This window comes from Amphiura filiformis, chromosome 17, assembly GCF_039555335.1.
Source record: "Amphiura filiformis chromosome 17, Afil_fr2py, whole genome shotgun sequence".
Classification (NCBI taxonomy): Eukaryota; Metazoa; Echinodermata; class Ophiuroidea; order Amphilepidida; family Amphiuridae; genus Amphiura; species Amphiura filiformis.
Genome location: NC_092644.1, coordinates 9,561,264 through 9,588,168, shown reverse-complemented (window position 1 = coordinate 9,588,168; position 26,905 = coordinate 9,561,264). Strand labels below are relative to the sequence as shown.

At 35.1% G+C, this 26,905-nt stretch overlaps 1 protein-coding gene across 28 annotated transcripts in view; it reads left to right on the top strand.

Moving 5' to 3' along the window:
* LOC140136902 (voltage-dependent calcium channel type A subunit alpha-1-like) overlaps nucleotides 1-26,905 on the top strand; it is a 471,089-nt gene that overhangs the window by 211,885 nt on the left and 232,299 nt on the right. The window contains exon 1 of one of the 28 annotated variants that reach the window (XM_072158553.1): nucleotides 3,628-3,872. The exons of the other annotated variants lie outside the window; for them this stretch is intronic. The gene's annotated coding sequence lies outside the window, so the exon portion shown is untranslated. Of the gene's footprint in view, nucleotides 1-3,627; nucleotides 3,873-26,905 lie in introns of those variants that run through there. 28 annotated transcript variants of the gene reach the window in all.

Sequence of the window (26,905 nt, the reverse complement as noted above, 5' to 3'; positions counted from 1 at the left end):
AAATGGACCCCGGAGATGTGTGTTTTATGGACTTATATTATTATTATTTATTTGCTATCTACTGAAGATAACGCCATGCATTATTTTTCCTCCTTACGGACTTCTTTAGTTGACTTGACTTACTTTGTAAATTATTGTATGGAGAGAATGACGTGATCCATTTGATAGCATTACGCGTTTATGGAATATCACAATTACCGTGATGCCTTTCAATGAGAATTATTTCCATACCCTAGCATATTGCTATATCTACCGTTGAAAGCATCATATATTTTCTTTTTCATATGCTTATGAAGTTGCATAGTTGACTCATTCATTGATGATGATGAGTATTATTCCCATCGAAATAACGTAATTTATTCACGCATTCCTTTGCTCTACTCTGCTCCTTTTATTGTTGTTTTTTCATCATCAACAGCATGCACAGTTGACTTAAATCCTGTATGCACTCTACATTATTATTGTTAGATTAACAATTCAAAACTTAATAGAAATTTGGCGTACACAGTATGTTAGCTCTATTTTGAAATAATCAAATATTAATCAATGACAGGGACTCTGTTCACCTTCTGCAACTACTCGTATATTCTGTTTCTAACTCTTCGTGCATGTCAAACGTGCCAGGCGCAACCACGGCGGGCAAGTAAACACATAATTACTACTTTATTACAGGACGGTTCTATTAAATCGGCAAATTCAATCGCTTTTTCTTTCGATATCAATTCATCAAAGACTAGGAACATCATCAGGTTTCCTCCTTACACTGGAGCACATAATATAGCTAAAATAATCTCAACTCCAAATGCTTAGTTCATTCATCTCAAATGGCTTAAAATTGACCTCATGTTGTAGGGTACGAGTTTTTGTACCCAAGTAGTCAAAGGTCACCTAGTGAGTATACATGCATATTGGGGGTTAAAGAACTCTATTGCTACATAGATCCCAGTGCAGGTGGATGGATGGAGCCTGGGCTGGACGAAGTGATTTTCCCGCGTATTGTTTAACCATCGTGAAATGTTAATGCATTTCGCCGTAGAAGTGACGTAATAAGACGATTAACTACCATAGCAATAGATGAATACAATTTTTGAATATATCGCCCTGCACTACAAGCAGGTTGAACTCATCACCTGCATATGAGTCTGCAATTATAGATTGAATACATTTCGCTACTTGCATGGTTCCGCCATTATGCACTTTGTGCGGGGAGAACCTCGAACTGACAGCATTATGAAAGGAAGAGTTACGTAACCTTACAAAGAATGTTATAAGACTGGTTCAATTCCCATTCATGTATGCTGCCAGTTCAAGGCTCTCCCCGCACATAGTGCATAATGGCGGAATCATGCAAGTAGCGAATGCTGCTCTTTTCAAAGATACTATACAGGTGCGAGTGATCAGCATGATATGAATATTCTATAGACGAATCCAATTTCACGCATTCCTACACCTCAATGGCAGCCAAAGATGGGTCCCCGTCGGTTCCATCTCACCTAAAATGTGAAATGATGCGGCATTGAGGGTATTTTAAACTGCATTCTATCACCCGTGTTACACGTAGACAAAAGAATGATGACAGTTTACAACACAAAAGAATCTAACATCGATTTTAAGCGGCTTCAATCCACCCAATTGGGCAGTTACAACACCAGTTTGGTGCTGCGGGGACCCAATAATGGCCGACCAAATCCTGACCATGACTTGGCACGTTGGATTCGTCTATAGATGAGTTCACCTCGATGTTTATCAACAAAGGCAAAGGACTGGTATATTGATATGCTTGAGTGAATCCCATGCAACTGGTCACTGTTCAATAGCCTTATTGTGATGTGCCGTGAGTTTTAAAACACAAGCCCTGAACAAAATATGATGAGCGCGCATACTGTCAGGCAAAAAACATGGAAATTGTGATGATGCGTGCGAATGCTGCCAGGCATTGACGTCAGAAGTCAACTCATCTATAAATTTACGACCCAGGTCTAGTCCATGTTCTTTGACATCTATGGTTCAATGCATAGGCACGTGAACGTTATAGTGCAGGACGATATATTCAAGATTGTATTCATTATTGCTATGGTAGTTAATCCTCTTATTACGTCACTTCTACGGCGAATCGCTTTACAAAACACCTGACCACTTGTAGAACCATAATTGAGAACCTCGGAGCCAATTAGGCATGTTTGTTTTAATGTATTTTTTTCAAGCAAAATTCTCGTTTATCTAAATTAATTTTAATTTTTTCCTGAACAAATGATTGCACTTTAGCGTGGGTTACTCTCCCTGGTTAATGCTTATAAGCTTATGGTGATTTTTAAATTTGGTTTAAGTTACAAAATTCACAACAGGTGGGAGTCGATTTCCAACTAGATGCTAGATAAATATCCTCCTCTCAGTTAATGTACTTTTCGAGCACAAGTGTATGGGCCACAATGGCCTCATCCCAGCTAACATAGTTCAATAACCTCAATAAAACAATTATAGTGCAAAATTTGACCTCATGTTGCAGAGTATGAGTTTTTGTACCCAAATTTTCAAAGGCCATCCAATGAATATACAAATGTATTGGGGTTAAAAACGGTGCCATGATACTGATAGATGAGCATGTTGTGATAGTGACTACTGCATTTCGGCATAAGGTTAGCAACTATTATAGCGTATTTTAAACTGTTGCGATTTGGTAGTTCATAGCATCTTGCGAATGGCAGAGATCTTTGGCAAAAATTGCATTGACCACTTCATTGCGAGTTTGTAGAAGAATTCAAATATCACAGATACACTTTTGTAGGCCTTGTGGTTCTTGAGTTATGTTGTAAAGAGGGCTGAAACAACAACTCTTTTGTAAAACGTACATAACTAATTAAAAACAATAAATCATGCAAGTTTTCAAAGTATGTGATTTGTAGAATGAACTTTTGCAAAACATCAAAGTGTTATTTTTCAATGATATATTGATTTAGATAAATCGGTGTTTTTTGTTTTTTTTTTTTGCTGCTTCGACCAATAATAGTATAAATCAGTAGCAGTACCTCAACCTCAGACCGTCTGGAAGAGGTTTTTTTTTTAATGGCAAAAATGTTATAGAATATTTAGAGTAATGGAATCAAAAGTCACGAAGTCACGAAGTCAAATTATTTTCAATGAGACAGTGAGTAAAGATTTTTCATAACCGATTATCAAAAATAACAAAAAAGACTTAGTCTCATAATTTTGTTACTACAATTGTAATATTGTCTTTGGCCAATTTTCCCTCAAATTGCAAAAATATTAAAATTCTACTTTTATTACTAGTTAAACCAACTAAGGGCAAGGATTTTGTTATATTTCATTTCGCAAAACAAGATAATATGTTTTTAATTCCAAAAAAAATAGTGCTGTATTTTTCTGGAGTAAGTCAATGCACTTTTAAGACTTTTCTTGTTTAACAATCCTTACTCACAAAAATAATTTTTTTTAGAAATTCTTCTTGTCGTTCGCAACTCGCGCCACTTGTTGTTTGACATCTGACCCCGTCTGCTCTTTCTAACACCGTGTAAACCTTCGGCCTTGGTATAACAATAGGAGACTACAAAATCGATTGTCCAAAACCACTCAATATATACAATGCCTTGTTGCATACAGGTACATGCACATTATGACACAGTGACGAACTCACGTTAAATATTATTGAATTGAAACAGTACTATTAAACACCGTAACTAACATACCTGTCACTTTTTACCCGGTGTTGTTGGATTATTTTATGATTTTTATTTATCTTCAATTACACTATCATGTTTGACAACATTTAAAGAACGATTTGAGCTACTTAGAACCCACTTTGGGAGTTGTGGTGCCGTAAGGTTTGCCTAGAAACATACATTACAGCGTTAGAGGTGAGTTTCTTATTATGCAATGACGTTTTCATGTAGACCGAATAATCAGTTTTCATGTAGTACTTATAGCATTCATGACTATGAGCCATTCATCGTGATGATCATATGACTTGTGTCGGTAACTGAATATGAGTAGGCCTATACAACATTTAATATCATGAGGGTATGAATTGTTTTGGTAGAAAGACTTTTTGTTGCGGTATTCAACTAGTTCCACCTGTAGAAGAATTGGTATATGTATGTCTTCAGTGTCCAGTGGTTATTGACATAATTACATTTGAAAGGCTGAAAGCCTGTAGAAGAATTGGTATATGTATGTCTTCAGTGTCCAGTGGTTATTGACATAATTTATGCAAGGCTTTCACATGCAATATGGATGTGTTTGATCTATAATGATTTGAATCATTTGATTGTCATGATAAGTCTGCAAACTAAAAAAAATCCAGATACATATTTATAAAATGACATCTTGTCTTTGGAATGAAAGACCAATATGTGTTAGACAGTATAACATTAAAAGTCGTTTTTTACAGTAGTTTGTTGTTTTCGATATATGCTTTAAAATTAAATACATATTTCTACCAAAGGCAAAAAGTGGTGTCACATTTAGGCTATTTACAGTAGGTTGTTTTTTGATATATTCTTTAAAATTAAATACATTTTCACCAAAGGCTAGTAAAAGTGGTGTTTTAGGCGTTTTACAGTCAGGTTGTTGTTTTCGATATATGCTTTAAAATTAAATACATATTTCTACCAAAGGAAAAGGTGTGGTGTTAAAAATATCTCATCTATTAATGCTACTACTGTACAATTTTAAATAGTATTTTATATTAATATTCATAATATTCCTGGTGAAGAATTAGCTTTTAGTTAAATAATGGTTCGGGCTATAAAACTAAGTGTTATAAAAGTTAAAACAATTGAAAATGAAAATTTCACAATTATCTTTTGTGAAGGTCTAAATTTAGGAAAAAATTCAAAAAAATACAGACCCCTTGCTAAAATACCACGGTCATTCACATTGTTGATTTGCTGGTATCGTATGAAACTTTTCTCGGAGCATTTCCAGCATTTTGGGTTGGTGTGATTAATATGAAGCAATATTAAGGGTAAATTCTTTCTTTATTTTAGGGACCGTTCAATATTTACTCCAGGGGGAGTTGTGGTTTTAAGGGGGTCTGATTTTTTAGGGGTGGCGGAATGTGTATTTGTTACTGGATTGTTAAGTTTTAAATGGAGAAAAAGGGGAACAACAAGGGGAAATCTGACATTTCCATTTTGAGCGGACGCGGGGGGGAAATTATTTTCGATGGTCAATGATTCGTGTTAGTAATGAAAGAAAATTATAAAAATGACCCCTTATTCTTGATTTATTCTTAATATCCAGTACAATGTATTTGTTTTCTTGTGCCATGGGTGAATGGTTATATACATGTAATCTGTTCGTGTCTGACAATAAACATTATTTATACAAAATACATTTGCATTAGAATTAAAATAATTTAAACATTTGTTTAATAAATATTTTAGTTAATCCTTAATCCAAAATAATACAGTAATTTACCAATAGCTATGCCTAATGCCAATGGATTCCACGCTGTTCAAATAATGAAAGGATCAGAATCTAACTATCACGATATTTTTTATTTATATTTATATTTTTTCATTTTTGTTCTCACGGTGCTGACAAAAATGTGTTTCTCAATGTCATGGAACTTTAGGCCCTTCACAATTGAGTCTTAGTTTCCTGTTTCATGGTTGAAAACAAGGGATGAGGCGACTTTTAATTATTAATTATTAATTATCTTTTATTTTCTTTATTTTAAAACAAGTGGTCGCAAATACATCAATTTTTGACAAAGGCAACATGCATTTAATTATTTTACAAGTATGTTTTGTTTTTATATGCATAAGTAATTAAATACAGTTATTTCTTTGTTTATTCATCATTATAGTTGATTGATTTTCAGAAAGTAGCAAATGGAAAATTAAAAGTTATTTTACCAAAGAGAAAAAAAATAAAAATAAAATTTTAAATATTTTGTTCTTTTTGGATATGTGCGGGAAACAGGAAATAAGAATTTTGTAAAGGGCCTTAAAGGAAAAGTAGTGTTTTAGGCGTGTTCTGTTAGATTCTGTTACCTCTGAACATTATAATTTATTAGGTACGTTCACAATGTTAATGTGTTTTTGAAAAATAATAATAAAATACGTGTGATCATAAATGTTTTGAAAAGTGTAGTAACCCCTATATAAACTTAACGAATGAAAAAGTTCAATATTTGGTCTATATTAATACATTAAAGGGCGCAACATGTTTTAGACTCCCAACTTTACCCCTTTGTCTTAACAATAATATTAGTTATTAGTCACAAAAGAAAGAAGTGTACAGTAGAAGTATTTGACATTCGTTATACAGCACTGTCTGATAGCACACATACATGCCAAAATCTGTTTGTTTTTGGTCTGTTTGTTTACATTTGGGTAAAAGTGAGACCAGCCCAAGGCATGGCATATGGGTTGGTTTTCAGCAGAGTTGGCATTAAGAATGTTTTAAGGTATACTATTATTATGGTTTGAACAGGGATATGATATAATAGGGTTTATGTTAAGGCTAAAAAAAATATGTTTGGTTGCCCTCAGAGACCGACCCAAAAAATCAGAAAACTTGGGTCGGTTTTTTTCAATCACTTTTTTAGAAGGAACCTTAAATTTGGACAGTATCAAGGACATTTTATATTTGTTATTCACTCATTTCTTTATTAAATGCATATTTGATTAAAAATAAGAAGTATTTTCATTTAAATTCTGTCCAAAAACACAGAATGGTTTTTAATGTAATATGATCAAAAATTTGTCAATAAACATAATTTTCAAAATGGAGGATTAAATTAAAAAAGGATCAACCTACCGACCCTAATAAATATTTTTGTCTTGGAAGGGCTTAACCAAACAATTTATTTTATTTGGCCTTAGTTGATGGCTAATGCCAATGGATTCGTCTAAAGTTGTGCAAGTTTGACTTTTGTCCCAGAAACTACATTCTGGTTCTGATTATGAATGGCGTATTTAGACTTTATATTTTTCATTTGTCGAAACAGGTATTGTTGTTGTTGTTTTATTTATTTCAATTTTTTGAAAAAGAAAAAATGTGGTACTTAAGAATCAGGAGCAGGAATAGGATTATAATTATATGAATACGCATGTTTGTTTTATGTTCAGAACATCATACTAATTCACTTTCCCAATGGACTACCAAAACATGCCACCTTCGATGTACAGCTGTAATTTTCTCCCAAATATGTTTCACTTACCATTTCATGTTTGCTCAAGCTTGACCAGCACATGGTGAAGAATTTATAGAATCTGTTTTTCAACATGTATGTTCCTTCAAAATGACAATTTCATGTCAATATTCCCAGCAGCAGCTTCCTAAATGTCCAACTTTCATGAACCGATCAGAGATGTTATCATAGCCTGTTCTGACCTTTATGACAGTCTGCTTGGCCAAGCCTCCCAATTGCCATATCAACTCCCAACCACACTCATTGCGAGATGGCTTCTTCCCAAATGCAGGATAGGATGTTTTTTTCCATCTCATTCCTTGCACTGGCTGACCTATTCTTCAATACCATCTAGTGCAGAGAATAAGAACTATGCCTCAATATGATGATAATATGCACACATGTTCCAGATAATGATGCAATATTGCACACATCATTGCACATGCATGGCATGCTATGTCTTGAAATACCCTCCACTCAACATGCAAGCATTAACCAATGAGGAGTTAACATGTTGGCAATTTAGAAAGGGTTGCAAAAATTTCATGCCTTTCTGCACACATTGGGGTGCTATGGATTAAATGAAAAAAGGATCAACACAGTGACTTTTTTATTTTGCACTGCCTTGGGCTGTATTGAGGTGTAATAAAAATCATGATTTGGGGTTATGGCCTTTTGGAGTATACATTGAACATATACAGCTGAAAGTTGACTGTGGATATTTAAACTTTTTGAACAAAGTGAGTACAAATTGGGGATCATATTTTCTGATTATGGAATAAGGACGTTTTAACAAGTTAATTATTGGTAGGAAACAGGAATTTTATAACTGGTGTAGTTATTTTTGAAATTACACTCTTTGACAGCTCTCTCCGTGCCTGTTTGAATGCAGGAATAGGATTATAATTATATGAATACGCATGTATATGTTTTATGGAGTTATTCTGATCTTTTCCTTTTCTTTTTGTCTATATTAAGTTACGACTTCGTAACTACCATACATGGATGTATGGGGAAAGCCCGCTATACGCAAATATATATATATCGATTAAATTTCAAATAATTTTTTATTGATTAGTCTGTCCCCTCCCTTATTCCCTTATTGCACACCCCTTATTGTGTATCACGTAAACAATTGAAAAGTTAAAAATCAATTGAGGTAAAAAGTATTATAATCAATATGAAACCGACCGACTTATTTATAATAATTCTATTCGAAAAAATATTAATGTAATTTTTGGTGCATTGATTGAAATTGAATAGAAAAATACCTGTTAACACACATTTCTCCTTTTCAGCAAACAATGAACAGAAACAACATTTTCATTTTTCAAATACTGGCATATATTTATCCGATCAACAGCATGAAAAACTCATGCCATGATTCATTTCTGAATTTCAAAAGTGTTTTGTGTCGAATATTCATGTTCTAAAATAGATAACAGATTCGTTTTATTGTTTGTTGTCAATTCTATGCATTACCTCATCTTATGCGTACACACCTCTCACAGTTTCACTCCTCGCTTTTTCCATGTCTCTCTCTCGTTCTTCATACTCAATGTGTTGCCATGGCAACATGTTTGCATCACTTTCCGATGCCCTTTCATTCTACCCTGGCGTATTTATATTGCAAGGATAGTCATTCTATATATTGTGAAAGCCGTTTTTTTTTTAATACGCCGATACTCACAAAAACTTGCCAGAGTTAGAATATTATTTTATGCTTTTGACGAATAGATGTTTGACCGTTATGACCAAATTATTTTTTGAACGACTGGAATTGTAAACTATTACTAATTTTAAAATGGATCACTTCAATTGTGCAATGAAGGACGCCCCTCAATGAGACTGGAGATTATCGAACTAAAACACGCCCCTCTTGTTTTGTTTTGTATTGTTTCGGGAGAAAATGATCCCCAGAATACCTAAAAATAATATACAACAATAAATCGAGTGTTTGCTTTGTATCCCTTAAATGCATGTAGCTAGAAAGTATTTATTCATGCAAAATATCCTATTTAATTTGTGTAAAAACTGCTGTTTTCCTCGTTTTAGCCAATTGTTTTCATTTCGAAAACACCTATAATGACAATTTTAATGACTTAGCCTTCACTTTTAGGCAATTATACACAATTTTATTTTTGTAACACTTTTGCTGAGATCACTGAATGGGCCTTTAATTATAATAACCCGTTTAATTATCACTGAATGGGCCTTTAATTATAATAACCCGTTTAATTATCACTGAATGGGCCTTTAATTATAATAACCCGTTTAATTATCACTGAATGGGCCTTTAATTATAATAACCCGTTTAATTATCACTGAATGGGCCTTTAATTATAATAACCCGTTTAATTATTGTTAAACCATACCCAGGTAAACAGGTTTTTATAAACTTTTAGACAGTGTTTTGACTGCAGATAAGAATAAAAAACATCCGAAGTTTAAGTAGTATCTTCCTCGACCAATAAATTGAATTAACATCACTAAAATGAAGGTTTATACCATGAAAGATCCAGGCAATCAATACAGTACATGTACTCTAGTCTAAAAATCTAAAGTGGGATTCTATATCTATACAAGATTCAACCTTTCACATTTGTCACTTCCTCCTCAGAACACGAGCTCTTTTAAATTCATGTTGGTGTCGAAGGCCCTTTTAAAACGGCTGAAAAGTGTTCGAAGTGCATTTTAAACGAACAAGCCTTATAGCAACGAAGCAATGAACAGAGTTAGAACCTCATACATTGTATACTGCAGGATTGTTTTCCTATTGGGGGCCCACATCAGCACCAAAGTCAAAATATTGCTTGGAAAGGCCAAACGTCTTTATGATTCATGGATGTGAATATTCGTGACAATCTATACAACCTTAACTCGCGACGGGTACTCAAGTATAAGATATTTAAATGAGTAAAAAATACAAAAACAACCCGTTTGCTGTGTTTATAGGGTTTTTTTAAATAAACTTCTCAATAGTTTATAAGTAGCTCAGCGTAGTGAGCGCACTTTTGTTACATAAGACGACGAATGGATCATGAACTGTTCTATTATTCACGAAGCGATCGAAGGGTGCCCTTTTCAGGCTCTGAAGCAGTTTTTTGATACAGATACGGAAAATTTGGATCTGCTCCAGTTCTTTGAGCCTCAAACTCTGAAAATTGTTGCTCTTTAAGCTCAAATTTGAGAAATAATTTAGAAATTTTTAGCTCAACAGCCTGAATAATTTGGCCCGGAAATTTCAGTTCTTCAAGTCCCATAGGGTTTTGCCAGTAAAAATCAGTTCAACCAAAGTTTGCTGTGTTTATAGGTTTTTTAAAAAATTTCAATAGTTGAGTGCCCCCCGGGGTTTATAGCTCAGCGTAGTGAGCGCACTTTGTTACATAAGACGACGAATGGATCATGAACTGTTCTATTATTCACGAAGCGATCGAATAATGCCTGTCTTTATCAGATGAAGATGATTATTTTTGATACAGATACGGAAAATTTGAAGTAAGATAGGCAGCTTTGAGCATGAGTGACTATGTGTATTGCGTGAAGTTAGTGAGAAGAAACTAGAGAGCCCCGTCGCCATCTTGAATGACATTTAGCCGCGGAAATGTTGCATGTTTTATGGTCCAAACATAGGGTAGAGGCATTTTAGTGTTTTTGTTTTGGAGACAAAACTGGACATTTAAGTCAGTACAGATCGATGAATTAAATGTGTAATGTTTGTTGAATTCAAGTTTGGAAATATTACAGCGTTGATCTTAGGGTAAAGATATATGTTTGAGGCAATTGTGTAAACCGATACAGATTTTTGATTCACAATCGCATGCATCGTGTTAATCAAGTGTAAAAGAGAAATTAAAGAGGCGAGAAGAAAGCTTAAAACTAAAATCTGTCGAGCCGCGCCCATGTCTAAAACAAGTCGGCAATTAAACCGCAACTCAATTTTTAGAAAGCTCTTCAAATAGGCTCTATTGCTATGGAAGATAAATGTACAAGAACATCCTCCTGTCGTCGCCAAATTCCTAGAAAACTGTTGAATTTATGACATACATTTCTGACGTCTGCAAAGACAAAACTCAACGATATATGCCCTTTATAATGCCAACGAATTTGGTTGCACCAAACCTCTTCAATATCAATTAGCGTGGAACTTATGTTGCTCCATGGGACGAATATTTTTTGCTCAAAAAGCAGTGCAGATTGTCTCAGGGGTCAGATGTTGAGATGGATGTTGCTGGAGATGGATAAAAAGCACATCTGCCTGTTTCAGACAACGTATTCCCGTGATGCATTGTGCAAAGGACAACAATTTATCGCACATATATAGAGACTTTATATTATTTGCTTGTAGCCTGTATTGCTTATAGATCATTAACAGGGTCATTAGTACATCTTAATTAATGTCAAATCTCATAGTCCAAACAATTGTCTCAATAAATACAGATTATGGACTGGTTAGGCGAGTGGGATGGCAGGGACCATATTTATCAGTTGTAGCCATTTAAAGAGGAAGCCCCGCTATAGAGCAGTTCTTCTGGGGTGAACCAAACATGCCTGGTTATCAAATTAATCAGTGACAAGGTTATCTCTGAATGTGACAGGTTTTAATTGATATTTTAATATTGCATCAATTAGCACCTGACAAATTCGGATATAACCTTGTCACTGATTAATTTGATAACCAGGCAGGTTTGGTTCATCCCAGAAGAAACGTCTGTTCTGGCGGGGCTTCCACTTTAACTAAAAACACTGCGATGTACTTAGGCAGGCCTAATATTGGTCTTACGGAGATGCGTCTAGGAAGCCAATAATCACATTTCCATTTCCACGGGTCTTGCGGTTCTTGAGTTTAATGCCATAAATGTTTTGGGATTTTTCTCCCCTCCCAAGAAATAACTCATGCACATGTGGCGGACATGACACCCCTTATATCAAGTCTTGGAATCTCCTTTGTATAATTCATACCTCTTGTATGGCAGCTTTATTTGTCTCAATATTTGAGTGCAAACACCGCTTGAAATAATGCATGACGGGAAGACATGCTGATATACCGTGCTTCAGAATCAGACCCATCTAAAACGTCTGTATACTTTGTTTCTTGTAGTGGGTAGCATGGTTTATAATGGCAACTTGCTGGTTTTTTTTTATATATCGCTGTTTGAGTGACTGCATGTAGCAAAAGAGATAAAAAGTTCACTATTCCAAGAGCTTTTCTGTGCCTCTATAAAGCACGTAGAAATCCACAATGTTCTTTATACACTTCGTGTATTATATCATTGAAGCGTTTGAGCATTGGAAAAAGCACGTTCAGGTGAATAAATAGATGAGCAGTATTTTTCTATGATTGTCAAGTAACATTAAATCTGCCCTGATTGGCGCCAAAATATAATGCAAAATGTGTTTATATAAGTTTCCCGACTTAAAGAATAGCAGTACATTACTTTGCACACTAGTTATTGAGGCTAGAAAACCTGCGGTAAAAATGTGTTCACATACTTCACAAACGGCTTTTTTTAATCCATCAACATTGTGTTTGCTTTGTGACGCATGTGATGCAGTTTCTGAGACAATGACTTGAATTTCTCATTGACAGTTGAGAGTTATACATGCACCGGGCAAGTTGTCACGTGGATAGTAGGATATACTAGCCTGGTGTCCAGTTGTAAATTTGAGCTTTATTTATAAGTAAAAAGTCAATGTATAATCATTAAACAAAAGAAAACTTTTAATACCAATAATGTTTTAAACATAATTACCCTGATCCTGAAACGTTGGCGGCCAAGCTGTAAATTATAATAAAATAGTTCAACCTGGGCTGACAACGGGCAACTTGATCAAAAAATTAAGTATAAGCCATGCCTGGGACCTGCTTAAAACGTAACTCGTAGCATTCATGCGTTATAGAAGTTGACATCTTGTGTTATTGTGTTTTCGTTGTGCCCAATTAACTAATTACCCCCAAAATGTCTCAAGCTATTATTAGCAAACAGGTGTGAATCCATATAGCCCCAAAATAACCAGTTGTTACGTAAACAGTTGATCAATTTGCGACCAAAATTGATACATTCTATGCTAAAAATAGTTGATGACGCAAGTTCGCGCCATTTTCCTGGGACAGTGAGTGCCGTTGTGGTACAGGATCGCTCACATCTTGTATTCAAAACACATGACCATATACCAGGCTCGTCCCCAGGGTTCGCCGACTCTGACACGCTCGTTGATGATAGCTAATAACCAGGCATGCAGCTAGTAATCTGAAGACTTAACGGATCAGGGAATCTTACTGAATATAAGGGATGTAAGATTACTTTTTAAAGTATATACGAGCGTACACACACTTTTGTGCAAGTTTGCCTCTATTATTTTACTTTTGGAAATGCATGAGTCGTGCAAACATCCAAAATGCTAGCCAAAAGTATTGAGACACCTTTGATAGGGTAATGTAAATAAGCCACCCCACCCACTCCCCGAATGACCCCGAAATGTTGAACCCTGCCTTTTTGATCACGTGCGCCTGGTCCCACCCAGCATTGATTGGTGGGGAAGGGGGAGGGTTGGGATGTAAGGAAAAGGTTTAGGCTTTACACCAAAGAGACCTACATTTCAATATGTTAAAAATAACGGAAATAAGGTCATAATGTAGGCCTATGTGTACGTTTTCCATAAGTGTCCCAACACATTTTGACGAGGATCGTAGGCCAGAGTCCCATCAGCTTTAAGGCATTGTATTATCTGACTATATTGGTGCCTCCACGTGCATTATAACGGAATCTTGTCAAAATGAAATGGGTAATCTTGCCAAATAATGAGTTGGAGATCTTGTCAATTTGAATAGTCTTGTTAAAAAAACGGAAACTATTCATTTTGATGAGATTGTCGGTTCAAAGTGATAATATGTCTTATCAAAATTAACAATAAATCTCATCAAAACGAAATAATTACGGGATCAAAAATAAATGAGAAGGGATTCTATTCAAAAATGATTAGTACATAATTAGAGTGTTCATATGTGATGCGATCAAGCAAAATCAGTCGGAACTCGGACATATTAAATTTTCGGTTTCTTATAGGATAATAAAAAGCATTTACAAAGCTAGATTTTGCAGAAAACTCCATTGAAATTGAACAAGCAGTTCCAAAAAAAATTAAAGAGTTTCCAAAACAAGAGGAAACAAAAAAATACTTCTTTGTTTGGCTATATCTCAAAATCAATACGAGTTCCGACTGATTTTGCTTGATCGCATCACATATAATCATATAGCATATGTGAAGAACAAGTGCTATCTTCAGTAGATAGTAAAATTAATACAAAACATATGCTATATATATCTTCTGTAGATAGTAAATACGAAAAATACGCTATCTTCTGTAGATAGTAAATACAAAACAAATGCTATCTTCTGTAGATAGTAAAACGAAAATTTATATGCTATCTTCTGTAGATAGTAAATACGAAGCATGTGCTATCTTCTGTAGATAGTAAATACAAAACAAATGCTATCTTCTGTAGATAGTAAAACGAAAATTTATATGCTATCTTCTGTAGATAGTAAATACGAAAAAATATGCTATCTTCTGTAGATAGTAAATACCAAAATATGCTATCTTCTGTAGATAGTAAATACCAAAATATGCTATCTTCTGTAGATAGCATAATGTGAAAATATTTATATATTCTGTAGATAGTCGGATGTTTTTGTATAGACAGCATATACGAATGATATGCTATCTTCTGTAGATAGCATAATAAAAAAATGCTATATTTTGTAATATATCTCATGTATATCGTCGGCACAATAAAATATTTATGGTGCCCTCCCCTACCCATAACTATGACCTTCTCAGCTTACTAAAGCTTCATGGTAAATTTCTTTGTCATCTATCGTAAATTTACACCAAATTCTATCAATATACCATCTTCCTCGATTCAGAAAAAGGAAAAATATTGAAAAAGTCGAGAGGGAAAAGCAATGAAACTCTATACCCTTCCCTATCATTTCAAAGCTACAATTAACTTGGGAAGTTATACAGGGGGACCAACGGGGATGCAGGCAGGCGGTAACATTGTGACATTTTCATTATCGCTTTGTGGCACTTCATTTTAATGTGTAATGAGGGCTGGGTTGGTTGTGATGATATAGACTTGTCGTTTTCGAGCTTCGTTTGACATAGAATCGATCTCGTAGGGTTTGGTAGTTTTTCGTGGTTATACGTAACTGAAACGTAAAACCCGGGAGATTTGCTTGAAATCAAGAACGAGAGATCAGTTTCACGTGGAGTCGATAATGTTATACGTGAATGAAGGAATGAATTACTACGACATTGTTAGCATTGAGAGTATGTTGTTGTTATATTTGTTCATTTGCTGGGTTTGTTTTCATTCACTTCAAAATAAGCAACGTTTAAGCCAGTCATCCAGATGCAATGGGCTATTTCATTTAAAATCCACACTACCCCTGTGGAAGATTTTGGAAATATCTTTCACAGGGGGAGTATGTTTCACATGGTAAGAGTTAATCATTTTGAAACCCACACTCCCCCTGTATTATGACTTGACCTATATCTTCCACAACTGGAGTGAGTATTTCAAATGGAAGTTACCCAATTGTCTATTCTATTCAAAACTCATACTCCATCTGTGGAAGACTTTAGCTAAATCTTAGGGGTAGTGTGGATTTCAACTGGAATAGCCCAATGGTCGATTTGGTGTTTGCTCCCGTAATCGCTGAACTAGACGTAATGACCCTACAGAAATGACTAAGCAGAGTATATACAGCGGCTAAGAAATGACCGACAATTTACAAGATACACACTGGTGATGGGTTTATGAATATTTTACGAATGGAAAATAAGTCACTTAAGCGAAAAGGTCTAGTCACCCAGGGGATAAGGACTTAATTGAACAATAGCTATAGGACGAAAGAAGCTAAGAAATGCCACAAGAAATAAACATATGTGAAGGGGCTTTTGTGTTTGTAAAGGAACTCGGGACTTATCAACTATCGCGGTTATTTGTCTTAGTAAATTTGTCAACATGTCTTTCTATTGACCCTGTGCAATATACACTCTTTCTCACTATCAACTTTTGTTTCTGAGATATTGAGATCCATGATTATTGTTTAATGTTCTATAGTCATTTAATATAAAAAGTTTATAAAGTTCTGCATGAGATGTTTTCTCAAAATATCAAGAGCTGCCTTAACCAGTGAACCAATACTAGGCTTGTTTGTACTCATTTTAATGCATTTTTCATGCTGATTCCAAATATGGTCATGCACTTTACAAATATTACTGTATGATCCCTTTCTTTGACTTTTTGACATGATCAAACCGAATTTCAAATAGAATGAACACATTCAGCTCCATTTGAATTTCATACAAATGAAATTCAAATGGAGCTACCTAGTGTGTTTATTCCATTTGAAATTCATACTCCTTCTGTGGAAGATATTTCCAAAATCTTCCACAGGGGGAGTATGTATTTTAAATGCGACAACCCAGTGCCAATCTGGACAAGGTCTTTGACCATGTACGTCCAGCCGATTGTATTGAAATGGAAGGTGAAGCTTTTTCATAACACCGAATGCGCTCACTATGTACCACAATGGCCTCATCCCAATGGCACAGTCCAATAACCTCAATTAAACACTCATAGTGCAAAATTTTACCTCAAGTTGCAAAGTATGAGTTTTGTACCCAAATTTCCAAAGGTCATTCAATGAATGTACAAATGTATTGGGGTTAAAGAACTGTACCCTGATAGATGAACATGTTGTGGATCCTAGTGGCTTTTAGTGCCGCCAATTTCTGTTCTCAATTAACTCGGCTCTGTTTCAAGGTATCAATTTACAAGCATCTGCGACAAAAAAAAACGTCTAGAATTTTGTAAGATGAAATCAACTCAACCTCGAGCCGAGTAACTAGTGCAAACATTGCATAAATGTACGGGCCTCTTTAGGACAACAGACCGGTTAATATAAACCTGAGGTCTCAAGTGCATGGGAAAGAAGGAAAGGTTAAAGAAAATGGGGAAATGTGAGCACGGACTATGGTAAAGATTAACGAAATTGCATTGTCGGTTGTCGATTATGTTACAACCTTTTGAAAAGGAACCAGGTTGTGAAATTCCGAAACAAAAAATAAAAACAAAAATGACGATAATAATATTGACGCAGGTGATAAACTTCTCTCTCCTCTCCTCTCCTCTCTCCTCTCCTCTCCTCTCCTCTCCTCTCCTGCTCCTCTCCTCTCCTCCCCTCTGGTCTCCTCTGGTTTCCTCTGGTCTCATCTCCTCTGGTCTCCTCTCCTCTGGTCTCCTCTGGTTTCCTCTGGTCTCCCTGCCTCCTCTCCTCTCCTCTCCTCTGGTCTCCTCTCCTCTGGTCTCCTCTGGTCTCCTCTCCTCTCTCCTCTCTCTCCTCCTCTCTCTCTCCTCTCCTCTCTCTCTCCTCCTCTCCTCTCTCTCTCTCTCTCTCTCTCTTCTCTTCTCTTCTCTTCTCTTCTCTTCTCTTCTCTTCTCTTCTCTTCTCTTCTTCTCTTCTCTTCTCTTCTCTTCTCTTCTCTTCTTCTTCTCTTCTCTTCTCTTCTCTTCTCTCTCTTCTCTTCTCTTCTCTTCTCTTCTCTTCTCTTCTCTTTCTCTCCTCGTTTTTCTTCTCCTCTCCTCTCCTCTCCTCTCCTCCTCCTTTCCTTCTCCCTTTTCTGTCCCTCCCTTTTGCTCTCTCTCTTTCTTCTGCCCCTCTATCTTGTTGAGAAGCGTATTTTACAAACGATGTTTCAATTAAGAGATGATAATACTAGGTTACATTGCATCTGAATATTTTACCTTTTGGCCATTTTCGAATTAAAACTTCAAGTTATAAGCAAAAATAACTAAATATTGCAAGAGTGTCTTTAGGTAGTGTCTTTAGGTAGGCCCCTTCCACCTTTTTATTTTGCTTCCGTCATACTTAAACCAGCACGTGACATTTATTTTAAACAGTAACTCATAAATGTAAGTTATATAGACATGCAACGATCGGAACATGAATAAGCTAATAATTACAAACATAGAGGAAGAGAGGGCGCTATGTTAGGAATTGATCAATTTCAGAAGCAGTCTTTATTTTGTTGTCAAGAAGACTTTAGTACGTATACTTAACGTGCCTCTTCCCTTTTCCTTTTCAAATTATTCAGTAGATCTCCCGGGACGCTCTACCAACGCGTCTAAGCGAAGAAGTGCCATGAATTTTACATGACTGTTCTCAGGTCGCCAAACTAAGCATACAGAAGGCCGTCTCTTTCTCAGTGTTATTTTCTCGGCTGTTTTCCTTGGTTTTTTTCGTACAAGAAGCCATTTGTTTTGTTATGTAGCAAGTAACAAATAAAAACATTTGAAACACCTTTAATACCATCAACGCCACAGGTTTAGATGAAATTTTCAATAAACATGATCTTGTTGTATTTACAAAATCAAAATTTTAAAACATACTCTCTTTTATTTGCATTACTCTTTTGCCATATTTTCAGATTCGGGCTCAAATTCATTAAAATTCAGTGTCAGTGTTACAAACATCAATGCGCATAAATTTTCGTCGTGCCAGTGTAAGAACGACGTATTTGCATTTCTTCTCATTTTACAGGAGAAACTTTTTTGTGTGTTTCAATTTGTTTACCTAAGGATTGTAAGCGCTAGCGCCCTAAAAGCAACACATTTTGATGTATAGTACAATTTTTTCACAATTTTTTATATTTATCAAAATTTTGTCCACACTTTTTTTCTTTAATAATTCTTTTTGCCGCCCCTTCTTCTTCCGCCGCCCCTTCGTTTGCCGCCCCTTCTTCTTCCGCCGCTCTTCGTTTTGGCCGCCCCCTACTTTTACCCGGGGGGGCTGGCGCCCCCAAAGCCCCACCCCCCAAATACGCGCATGACTACACCCCTTGATAAATTTGCGACTATTTTTGCATTTTTCTCAAAAACTAATAAAACACTGGTAACAAAAGTTATTTATATTATAGGGGCAAGGAATCCAGTTACTACACTGGAATTTCAGTGACTTTTTATGCTGTTTCCAAATATGGTCATGAAAATGAACTATTCTGTAATTCTTTTTGAATTTTTAAAGAAAATTTGAAACTTGTCGCGTGAAGAGAGGATTTATTGTTTGTCAGAACTTTGGGGTTAATTTCTGTGTGGTGCTAACTCCATGATAATCATAAATAGAAGTATAAGTAACAGTTCACATTCTAAGTATGCTAGCATTTAAAGTATTAATCAAAAATTAATCGCTTTATATTAAAAAAACAAATCAAAAGGAATACAAAGTTTAACATTTAGTTATAATTCCTGTCTGTATGGCAATATACTAAAAGGTCGACAATTCACCTATTTTCCCCCGTCGTATTTATCATATAGCATCACCGTGCTAAGCTTATAGACTGAAAGCGAAGGGATTTTTATCTATCTGGTCGTCGCTTAATTTCCTCGGGCTTTTGCCATCCCAGCCACGCAATCATAAACTTTTCATTTCTAAGCTTTTTGTGTATTAATACGAAAACACTTCACTATTGAGTAAGACGCATGCCATACAGATAAGGCCCTGTAAGGTTTATTTTAATGCCGGTTATGTAAGGAGGAGGGACGATGTTCGTATTATTCTTTGGAGCTATAACATAACACGGTAAATAAAGACGGCTAAGTGCATTTTGGAGAAGATAAACATTTTCTGACCTTTCTATGAAGATAATATTGTCTTTCTTTTCATCAATAGCTGCTCTGTCTGAAATAATTACACGGGTATAAATGGGAAACGATCAAGACGTATTACCATTAACGCGTTTATTAGGGATACCCACGCAATCTGATCACTTGTTAGGTGGCGGTTATTGGTGGTTGAGCCGCTGATCTATTTACCAATGTTTGACAAAACTTGTCAAGATACTTCGTCCGTTTGTAACAAAATTTAGTTTGTAAACAGACATGAGAATTTTCAGTTTAAAATTAGTCAACATTTCCGCAACTTTATTTAATTTCAGCCTGTTTTTGGTACTTTTTGCCCAATTTCACTCACGCGCATTTTCAGGGTTTTTTTTAGGAAAGCGCAGTCTCATGCCACGGGCTTCAACTCCCGCTGTGGTAAGGGGACAGGTGGTATGTCTAAGCGAAGCGTACATGCGAATGTAATGATCAACATCTCTAGGCGTTGTACCTGTGCGTAGCGCACTATATCACCGCGCCTTTTTTTAAATAGCTATATAGAGAAATGCTCAATTGTTGCGCTACCATAGTAGAGACTTGATGAATTATTGAAAGGGTGTTTTTTAGTAAACGTGGGTTTATATAAATAACTCTGTTTTGCAAGTTTTATTCACAAATTCCAATCATGGTTTACTGATGTACCATCTAATACTTAAAAACCCCAACTCATGAATTTTAGACTTACGCAAATTTCACGGTTTAAAGAGTCAATAATGGAGTTAGAATGCGTTATTCTGTGAATGTGTTTGTTTCCGCGTAAATTGGCGTATGATGTGATGGCTATATTGACAATAATTATTGTATATGAACTGTAATTATATCTCTTATTTAGTCCACTAATATACAGAATACTATACATGCCTATATGAAACATCTGCTCCATTTGTCTTAAGGCAGCTATAACCACTTTATTCCTTCAAAGCAGCTATTTATATTTTATTGATATCTTAACCTTTCCTTCAATATGAAGAGGAAAAGAGCAGGAACCGGAAATCACCCGTCACCGCGTTCGGAATTTCTGTGAAGAAAGACCTCGATGGTTTCAGTGCAAGTAAATTTGGAAGCGATGCTGAATATTTTTCTTGATTTTTCATTTTGCAGTCATAAATGTTGACGTCTTACTGTCAGTTTAACAATTCCTTGGTTAATAATGGGACAGAACGCAGGTGTAGTTCTGAGTTATAATGTTGTTTTGAACTGCGAGTAACGCAAAAATCAACCGTATGTTTGTATTTGTCTTCGTGACTGATGTAGGTCTTTTTGCTATCTACCGAAGATAACAATTTGCTATTTCTAGCGAGCTACTATTTGAGATATCTACAAAAGATAGTAATGTTCTATTTTAGCTATCTACTGAAGATAGTAATTTTCAATTTAGCTATCTACTGAAGATAGTAAATTATAATAATAGTCTGTTGAAGATAGCAAGTTACTATTTTAGCTATCTACTGAAGATAGTAGTAATATTCTATTTTACCTATCTACTGAAGATAACAATGTTCAAGTTTAGCTATCTATTGAAGATAGTAATTTTCTATTTTAACTATCTACTGAAGATAGGAAATGACGTTCAGCTATCTACTGAAGACAATATGTTGCAATTTTGCATATCTACTGAAGATAGCAATGTTCAATAGCTATCTATTGAAGATAGTAATTTTCTATTTTAACTATCTACTGAAGGTAAATTACTATTTTTTTCTATCTACTGAAGATAGTTTTGCTAAACTATAGTAATTTTATATTTTAGCTAATTTTAAAGCTCCAATGATCAGAATGCAAAACATTTCATAGGAAACATTACAAGGCAAATAATCATCACCTCATTTGTTCGAAACGATAAAAATATTAGATAAAAAAATCTTCCACGTCCAAATTAACAAAATGGTTGCCCTCATAGTTAACTATTTTCCCTTTTCATTCAAACAGGTTCATTTTTGTCATTTTGGCATTTATTACGTAAACAGTTTCGCTGAAGGCTTGCCAAATCCGGAAATGTCAAAATTGCGCTTACTTCATTTTTTCTCACTTTCAGCTGAAAAAATACGTCTTGTGTATGCACATGGAAACGCGAGCTAGCTAATGTGACTGACTGTCGCACTTGTTGAGAAGTTGACATTTGAGTGCACAATAACATAATTCGAATTGTAGATATGAAGCCAGGACATGGCTGAGCTTGAGGTGGTGCACTCTTAAAATGACGTCGATAAGAGTGCTCTGCAAGTCGGCCTCAGGGTATATAAAACAGCAGGTTTTACTCCACTTATATTTTGCGCATCTCTTTCAAACATGACAAGTTATAAAAATGCACAGCCCCATTTGATTCGCGGTATTATCTTCCTTTTAATGTGCTCACACGGTGAGAGCCATCTAACTTGGAAACCATCTAATTTCTAACTCCGGTATAATAATGTATATAGCAACTGTCTGCTGTCGTTTCCCGCTTTTAATTGAGAAAACATGGTGATTTTTTTTAAAAAGCAACGATATTGCAAATTAGGGGTTGAAAAGTGCGAGACGTGTACAAAGTGTATGTTGTTTTGAAAAGGTACCAAAATAACTATTTTGTGTTAAAGAAAACGGCGTAATAAGTACATATTTATCTTGCGAGCGAGACCTGTTGATAGTGTAAATGGAATGGAATGTTGTAATAATTTGATATCATGATGTAGCTAGCGCCCCCTTGTTTTTTCACTCACTATTTGCAGAAACCCAGAACAGTATAGGGATACCATTAAGAGTATTGAAAGAAGAGTGAAGAGCCTAGTTTACTGCAGAAGACATACGGAAGAGGCCAGAAAGAGGCTGCAATAAGAGGCTGTGTATGCATAAATTGACTTTAGTAAATATAGGAACATCGTGACTTATATAAATGCGTGCACTTGTACACCGAGCATCCACCACTTAATCATTCATGTTGATTTTAGTAAAGGATAAAATAGTGCAAAAGTTCGTCCACATGGACTCCATCTTGTATGTGTTAGTTATGTGCGCTATACTTTTTTTTTCGCCGCAATTGTTAAAAATATATGATGGTCGCCACTTTATATAAAACTTAAAATTTCAGTGAAATAAGAAATATGGACTTAAATTTTTAAACCATCGTAGTATTTATTGGGTTAAACACAACACAGGTACGCATTTATCATGCAAGAAATTTTTAAATCTTTATCATATGTATTAGGCCTTTTAAAATTGTTTAATTTATGCTTTTGTTTTGAAAATAATTATACTATGAAATAAGATTATCATATTATTAATAGTAGCCTCCTTTGAAAAGAGTCACTTTTGATATTAAGCATTTAATTTATATATTGTGAAGACCGCAATCTCTCATTTGGGCCTGGATTTAATCTGCTCTAGCGCCATCTTGTGTGCGTTTAATTACTAAGCTATCTTCAGTAGATAGCAATGTCGTTTTATCTATATGTACGCCCGCTGTTGGTTGTTTTATATATCAACATTATTTTAGCAATGCTAATACAATTTCGGTGTGTTAAATCGTGGACATAAATAAATAAAGCTATATATTAATGCTGAGCATTTTTGTTAAAAAATGGAATTATGGGAACAATTTGCAATGATTTCTCTTCATGACAGCATTGTCTTTTTAGTACCATTGACAGTTTGGATGTAGTTAATAAAATCATTAATTTTATTGATGATAATCGCTGAAAACCGAAGGGTATTATTTTCATCGATTGCAATATATAAATATAACAACATTTAGCATATTCTTTTTATTTTAAGCTCCAAAAAGCTCTTCCGACATCGGGTCATCCCAGGAAGTATGCAATTCTCTGTTGTTAAATATACCTCAACGGAATTATATTTGGCTATATATATATATCTATAATAAGGACCAAAAAAATTGGAAGATATTTTGTTCCGAATTTTGTGTCGAATCATACATGCACCCACTGATTTTGTTATTTTTATTTTCAATTCACATTAATGTTTTACTCAATCTAAAATAAGACTGAAATCTCAAATATAGCATGTACGCGAACGATAAAATTCAGACATAGATCCACAGACACAGACACTTTGCATATTCTCGTGTTTTCTTTCGTGTTTTGATGACGTCATAGTTTGCTTGCATACTATTCTGTCTCGTTCAATGATACACCGTGCAGGCAGAATTATCATTGGGTGTTTTAAATCACGGAAAAATATTTCACAATTTTATCAAAATACTAATCATTTCAAACAATTCAGAGTACTCCGTACTTCTAATGCTTAGGAGAGTCAACTTTTAACATGTTTAATTTCAGAGATGAAAAGCTTATCAGCTTTATCTCAGATGGATTTGATCGGAAAATCATCATCTATGTAGGGATATGCTTCTAGTGAAACAGGTATTGAGCTATAGAGACAGCTCGCCGATCTTTGTGTTGTAGCATATACTGGGAGGCGGCTGCTCTTAGCATATAAGCTCTCTAGTTGGCAGTCTGTAAGGGATCATCATGAAATTCTTTATTTCAGAAGATTTGGGGTTTAGCAGTTTGGGTTGTTTATTATGAAGAAATATTTTGAAATTAAAAAATGGGGTTTTTCGACCCTCGTCATGTTTAGAATTATGTTATATTACATGCTTTTGTTGACTAACAATGAGATACGTTCATAGAAAAAACATTCAGAAAAAATACGGATTGTCATTCTATGCGGTTACAGTGTGAAGTTGGGTTTCCTATATATATTTGTTTTTCTTCACACGTTTAAATGGTTAAATTCAAATGTCAAAGAATATATATCGCCGGGTGAGTCTAAGAAACTCGTATATGGTGTTAGCTTTTGGTGGATTGCGAAAATATATAATACAAAATATATTGCAGAACCACAAATTATAAAATGATTCAATCGACCGATGATAAGGCCGTATAAAATTAATGTTTTGGTTGTCGTCCAGAGGATTTTCATGAATGGATGAGGGAGGGAGAGTTTTTTCCCAATACAATGTAAAATAAGCATTGCCAGTAGTTTTCGGTCTTATTTCCAACAGTGCTCGAGGAAACGATGAGTTCCCCCCTTTTTTTTTTTTTTCCAAATGTGAGATTCTGAGGGATAAAGCGCAATTATTACAATAATTTTACTTGACATTAATTTGGATAGTTGCTCGTATTATCGTTCTGCATTACTGATGTCAGAAATCAGGCCTTGCCCTTTTGTACGCTGGTATACTGTTTTCCTTGCCAGTCTTGCTACGAATCTAGGAGCCTCATCAGTCAGTATATGAATTACTGTACAGATATGCCGCGTCAGCCGTAGGCTGTAGGTTTTGTGTTCTATATGTATAGTGTCAACCTGGTCTCCTCGTCAGTCAGAAACACCGTCAGTTCGAACCACCGCAAGTCCGAATTTTTAGGGTTAGGGTAAGGTTTAGGATTAGCTTTAGGTAAACTTAAAATTCGGACTACTGGTGGTTTGGACTGACGGGGTGTACCCGTGTCATCCAGTGATTGTATGAAATTTGTATCGCGAATTCTTTTTTTCTGCCGCTTGTTGGTTCGACATTTCACTTGTTCGAGCTGATTACGTATGACTTTCAATAGGAGTTGGGGTTTACTGAGTCGGGCAAGTGAAGTGTCGAACCAAACGTAGGGCGTCCGGTTTTGTGTTCTATGTCATCCAACCAGTTATTGTATCGCACGACTAACAATTCGCCCGAATGTTATAAATCAGTGATTATAGTGATATACACATGTATTGTTATTTTTTGTCCTGCATTGTAACATTGCTTTACGGTGGTACTACACCCCCTGATAAATTTTGTGACTAATTTTGCATTTTTCTCACTGGCAACAAAATTTATGAATATTATAGGGGCAAGGAATCCAATTACTTCACTGAAATTTCAGTGATTCAAGACAAGTGGTTCATTATGTTAAGAAATGAGGTACATTCTAGTGGTACCTCTTTTCTTATCATAAATAACGTATGTACTGCTTGTCTCGAGTCACTGAAATTCCAGTGTAGTAACTGGATTCCTTGCCCCTATAATATGCATAATTTTGTTACCAGTGTGTTATTATTTTTGAGAAAAATGCAAAATAGTCACAAATTAATCAAGGGTGTGTATATACCACCTTAATGTTTTGGAATTTTTTGTCAGCGCTCACAGCGGCTTAATAGTACTTCTAAAATGCCTTGTTAACCAATCTTGTTGAAAGTAAATCGTTTTCATTGTTGTTTGAAATCTTGTCATCACAATTAGTTTAGTCTTTACGTATTGTATATATCACAGTACGTACGTGTAATAAGTGATTATACAGATAATGCACGGTTATAAAGGTATAAATCTAATGTTAAAGTGTATAATACCCCAGAGATTTTTTAAGCTCTGGTGGGGTATAGATTATAATAGCCCCCTATGTTCATGTTTCTTGGTTTTGTGTTAGGAGTAACTGATGCAATTATGATATTCTATAATTTGATGCCGAGTTAAGAATGATACGATAAATATTTTAGTGTACGTATTTGATAATCTGTTAATCTGTTATATCTTTGAGAAATAATGGAAAGTATATAATAATGAAATAATATAAAATAAAATATAAATAAAATCCAATACGATGAATTCACTATGGAAAATTCTTTATTTCAGAACAAAATAGAATAAATTGGTTCTGCTTTCATATCACGAACATCAATCGATTGGTACTTAACGAATTGGTATGTGGTACTTTATGTACCATATATGGTAACGGTTAGCATGGTTAGTATTACTAGGGAAAGGACGGGTACTGTTCAGGAATACAGATGTGGTTGTTAGGGTTAGGGCTATATTTTACCTGTGCATAAAGGCCTACTCATTTTCCTGATTGTTCTCATGAAGAAAACCTTAATATTAGGTAACACAAAATATGAGGAGAAATGAAATTAAATCAATTTAAATAAATGAATTATTTTGTTGTTTTTATCATTATTATTTGTGTTCATCGCATCAACACATGCATAATTTGTCTGTCTGATAAACCCATATGGTGAATACACCATACGAGACGAGCTATATGATGTCATCA